We start from the raw sequence: 5,424 nt of genomic DNA on the forward strand, positions 1-5,424 counted from the left end.
CCAAGTCCCTCTTAGTCAATGAGTTAATTACTGATAACAACCTCAGTCTTTTAGCCTTAACAGAAACTTGGCTCCATCAGGATGACTATGTTAGATTGAATGAAGCAACCCCCCCCACTTATGCTAACTATCAGAAATCCAGGATTTCAGGGAAAGGAGGTGGGTTGGCAGTAATATCACAGTCTAGCTTACTTCTCAGCCCTAAAGTTAAAAATGCTTATAATTCATTTGAAAGCATCATATTGTCTATAAATCACCCAAACAGGAAGACTCTAAAACCTGTTTTACTCATAATTATTTATCACCCCCCCGGCCCATATTCAGAATTTTTAACTGAGTTTTCCGACTTCCTATCGACTATTGTCTTAGATTCTGATCAAACTATAATATTAGGGGATTTCAATATTCATGTTGATGACCCCAGTGACTGTCTAGGAAAGGCTTTTGCAGCTTTATTAGATGATGTTGGTTTCACCCAAAGTGTGAATGAACCCACTCACTGTCATAAGCACACCCTGGACCTTGTTCTAACCCATGGGATAGAGATCAGCCAGCTGAGTGTCCTTCCTCTTAACCCCATCATTTCTGATCACTTTATGATTACCTTCCAGTTTACACTGGAACATCCTTCTGTCCCAGCGAATAAGAAACAGCTTAGAAGAACCTTATCTGACCGTTCTGTGTCTGAGTTTAAACTCACAGTTCAACCAGTACTTAGTGATATTCTGAGAAAATACTCTGAGACCAGCTCCCATAGTATCAGTCCTAATATAAATGACCAGTTTGTTAATGATGCCTTACAAGCCCTCAGGAATACACTCGATGTTGTTGCCCCCTTGAAACCTAAGTTCGTCAGACAAAACCGAGTACACTGAAAAAACGGGAAAAGTGGGGTTGTTCAATTTACAAATAGTAAACATGTTTGTTTAATATGAACAAATTATGTTTACCTTCGAAACAGAATATAATCTTGAAAATCACACATCATTTCTTGCTGTGTTACTTTTATATATTTAAATCATGTTGACAAAACATGAAATAGTTATGCTTGATCCTTTGCCCCTTAATTTTGGATAAGTAAACCCCATCGGTGAAGAAGCATTCCAGGAGGAGAAACTTTGCAGTCAGCCATTTTAGAGAAGCTACAAGCACCTGCTGGCTGGAGGAACTTAAAAAAGGTAAGTTAATTTACTCTAACAAATTAATTTAAGAAAGTGGAAGGCGTAAATGTATCATTAGTGTTATTTTTTTTTTCCACGGGGAAGAGCTTTGTAATCCACTTTTGTCGTAGTTATCAAAGTTAAGGCTCTGCGCGCCACTTTTGTCCCTGCCGGCCGCAGCCCTCTGACGGCAGGTAGGGGGGAGGTGTGTGTGCGCGGTAAATTGTACTTTCACGTCGCAGGCAGATTCAGCTGTAAACGCGGTGATTTCAAATGATGTACGGGGAAGAGTGGTGAGTAGTTATGCCGTAGGAATTCGCTTTTGACAGAGGGCAGTGGGCGCTGGCGGGCACGGCGTTTTTTTTTCCACAGGCAGAAACTCTGCCAGGGGAATTTTCATCGTCACTAAGTGGATTTCTTTTTGCTATATTCTGCGTTGTGGAGACCGAAATTGAAGGAAAATGTGAAAAGCTATCATTACTATTGTCATTATTTAGTTTTTCCATACCGTTCCACCATGAGCTAGTTTAAGGACAGCATTATTTGACCAGCAAACAGCACCGCACTTCTGTTTCAGTCAGCTGTCAATCATTCTCCGTGCGCGTCTCGTGCACAGAATGCGTTTGGTGTGTCCAGTTTACATAGATCTTTGGTTTCAATCAGAGCTTTGTTTTCATTCTATGATGCTGAACATATTTTTATTTTAGCTTTGAGAGTTTAATGGAGTGAAAATATTCATGTCCTTTTGGAACAAGTGTATAATGTGTAGTGAAAAGTTTACAGCCTTATAATAATGTCTGTAATCCTACTTCACATATTCCTCCCATTTGTGATAAATTCATATGGGAATCCTTTATGGGTGGGGGGGATTATCTACGCCCGATCTGCTAGTTTAGTTTTGCAGTTTCCATTTTAAAATTCGCGGGTTCTCATAAGCCTGGTTTGAATCCTGTGGGGGGAGGAGCTGTCTAATGTTCTTTCTGGTCTAATTTCTTCAGAATATTTTTGCAGCTATTGATTTCAAACCAATGCATGTTTAGTGATTAAAATGATACAACAAAGCTGTGGAAGTCTCACTTTCTCTATATATTTGAAATTTAACTAATAAACCTCTGTCCTGATTACAGAGCTCATCACACAACACTTCCAACTGCTCCTCCCTGATCATGCTGGGGTCCAGTCTTCACTGAGTCAGGTGGGTCACCATGCATTTACTATATATTATTGGAATTATTGTCTCCTGGATTGTCATCGAATCCTGAGGTAATCAAGATTGCCAGCCCTACTCTTTACACGCACCTTTTATGCAGAAAGATACATACATAATAAATAATGAAATTGATGGTTGATCAGTTATCCCACTACCTCTGTTAACATGACACTAAGGATATAATGATTTTGTTAACACAGTAACTATAACATTTATTGATGAGCCAAGGGTAAGAATTGTATTTTTCCAAAGTTTTCATGTGAATTTAAAATTTTTTGACTCTTTGTATTTCAGACTGCTGAACTTCTCGCCAATATAAGCAAGTTCAGGGGTTTATTCAAAGTACAGGTGAGTTGTGTAATCTAGACGCTTTAACTAAACTTCAAATGTGAACTGTGCACACAAATATCTTCTGTGTTCTTTAGAATGAAGACCATGCAGCAATCCAGGAGGCAATCGAGGACACCACGGTGGGAACTGGCAGTGGTGAGGAAGAGGACATTCTCGTGGTCCACATCTCCCAGGCTGTGGTGGTCGACCCACCAAGTGTCTGAGTGGCAGTTGCCAAGGCTTTTTTGGCCTTATTTACAGCACAAATCTGATAACCATCCTCATCTCAGAAACACCTTGTCATGGGGCCGTGACTTTGCTCCTGCTATGATCTCCTGGAGGCCCTTCCCTTCTTGAGCTCTCCCGCTGGTCACAGGTGTTCTGTATTATGTTGATTGGTTTGTCTATTTATGCAGTGTCTGATCTTGTTTCTGTGTCGGAGCGTCTTCGTTCTACGCTCTGGTGTTATGGTTCTCTGGCATTAAAGCCCCTTCGAGTGAACTATTGGATTTGGGTCGTTCTTCCTGCTCTTGGGTTCTCTCCCTTGGACATTCCGTCACACACCTTTGAGGTAATCAAAAAAAAAACTGTATTAGAGTTGTAAGGCAAAGTGGTGTCTAAGGTTTCAGGCTTAAAGATCCGACTCTTTGAATAAAATGACCTTTAAATAGTTTAACTTTTTCCTAAGAAGGGATTCCAGCTGTTTGCTTTGGCTCTGTTATCTTCTGTTTAATAAAAATAGCAAGCCCAATTTATTTTGATTTGTCATTTTTTGCTACACTGTAAACATATTTTTCAAGTTTAGATAATAAAAAAGTTAAATCTGAAATTTGTGTTCAGTGTCATATGTTCATTGGATTGTCATAATGCACAAGAAAGTATTTGCTTTAAATAATAATCTGCAATTGCAATTTTATTTTTCAATTTAAATGTTTTTAAAATAATTTATAAATTAAATGAACTATGTAGGTAATTTCAAACAAATAATAGTGTTTTAAATGTTTGAAAAAATTATGGTAAATGACATAATAAAATCTTGTTTGTTTATGTAAAATTATTAGGTGCAGAAACAAAGAAGCATTCATTACGGTAGAACATGATTTTATTATGTGCAATAATTATATTGGTTCAACATGATTTTTTTGCGCGCAACCGATGTCCATGATTTTTTTATGTCAATCCAACAGGTCTTTTTTTTCAGTGTAGCACCGTGGTTTAACGCTGAAACTCGTTCTCTTAAACAAGAAACCCGTAAGTTGGAAAGAGAATGGCGCCGCTCCGGTTTAGAGCAGTCTCTGGATATCTGGAAACATAGCCTATTAAATTATAAAAAAGCTCTGCGTAGAGCTAGAAGCCAGTACTATTCAACCTTAATATCAGAGAATGGAAACAATCCAAGATTTCTTTTTAGCACTATAGCTAAATTAACTCGCAGTCAGAGCTCAGTAGAGCCACTTGTTCCTGTTTCTCTCAGCTCTGATGATTTTCTTACATTTTTCGACAGTAAAATCTCAAATATTAGACATAAGTTAAATCAAGTTATGCCTACTATCAGCCCAGAACAGGCTGAAGCGGTAGAAATGGAGGCATCCATAGAAACCTCTGTAACATTAGACTGCTTCACTGCTGTGGATCAAGCGGAAATAACATCAATTATTACGTCCTCCAAATCCTCAACGTGTCTGTTAGACCCAATTCCCACTAGACTTTTTAAAGAAACTTTTCCCTTAATTAATGATCCCATATTAACAATGATAAATGCCTCTCTGGAAACGGGTTACGTGCCACAGTCTTTTAAATATGCAGTTGTTAAACCTCTTCTGAAAAAGCCCAGTTTGGATCCTAGCATCTTGGCCAACTATAGACCGATATCAAACCTGCCCTTTATTTCTAAAATCCTAGAAAGAGTTGTAGTTAAGCAGCTTTACTGCCACCTACAGGACAACAGCCACTTTGAAGACTTTCAGTCGGGGTTTAGACCTCACCACAGTACGGAAACTGCACTAGTTAGAGTCTCTAATGACTTGCTATTGGCCTCAGAAAAGGGACTACTTTCTATTCTGGTCCTGTTGGACCTCAGTGCAGCCTTTGACACTATCGACCACAGTATTTTACTCCATAGATTAGAGCAGGACATAGGGATCAGAGGATCTGCTCTCCAGTGGTTTAAATCCTATCTGTCCGATAGGTATCAGTTCGTTAATGTAAATGGACAGTCCTCTCAGTGCACTCGAGTCAACTATGGAGTCCCACAGGGCTCAGTCTTGGGACCGATCCTGTTTACGCTTTATATGCTACCCCTAGGAAACATAATCAGGAAACACAGCATTAATTTTCATTGTTATGCCGACGATACGCAGTTGTATTTATCCATGAAGCCTGACCAGAATGACCAGATAGAGAAACTGAACGCCTGCATCAGTGACATCAAGACCTGGATGACAATTAATGACCTCCTCTTGAACCCAGAAAAAACTGAGGTCATTATACTTGGTCCTAAAAACCTCAGAGATGCTCTGTCTGCTCAGATAGTCTCCCTGGATGTCATAAGTATAGCCCCCAATTCCACAGTTAGAAACCTTGGGGTTTTATTTGACCAGGATTTATCATTTAAGGCTCACATATCTCAGGCGTGTAGAACTGCCTTTTTTCACCTGCGGAATATTGCTAAGATCAGAAATATACTTTCTAAGAGTGATGCTGAAAAACTCATCCATGCATTTG

The 5,424-nt window shown here is 39.2% G+C and overlaps 1 long non-coding RNA gene across 3 annotated transcripts; it reads left to right on the top strand.

Annotated features, from left to right (window-relative positions):
* The first annotated feature begins 880 nt into the window (after nucleotides 1-880).
* LOC111947501 (uncharacterized) lies at nucleotides 881-3,529 on the top strand. Of its 3 annotated transcripts, none has more exons than XR_002873361.2 (4): nucleotides 881-1,178; nucleotides 2,288-2,355; nucleotides 2,665-2,718; nucleotides 2,796-3,529. It is a non-coding gene; the product is annotated as an uncharacterized LOC111947501 (long non-coding RNA). The 3 variants fall into 3 exon arrangements; XR_002873360.2 differs by lacking the exon at nucleotides 881-1,178 and adding an exon at nucleotides 1,266-1,453; XR_013656558.1 differs by lacking the exon at nucleotides 881-1,178 and adding an exon at nucleotides 1,259-1,453 and having other exon boundaries at nucleotides 2,288-2,718.
* The last annotated feature ends 1,895 nt before the right edge of the window (nucleotides 3,530-5,424 follow it).

This window comes from Oryzias latipes, chromosome 6 (assembly GCF_053564925.1).
Source record: "Oryzias latipes strain Hd-rR chromosome 6, Olatipes_Hd-rR_3.1".
In the NCBI taxonomy this organism is placed as follows: domain Eukaryota; kingdom Metazoa; phylum Chordata; class Actinopteri; order Beloniformes; family Adrianichthyidae; genus Oryzias; species Oryzias latipes.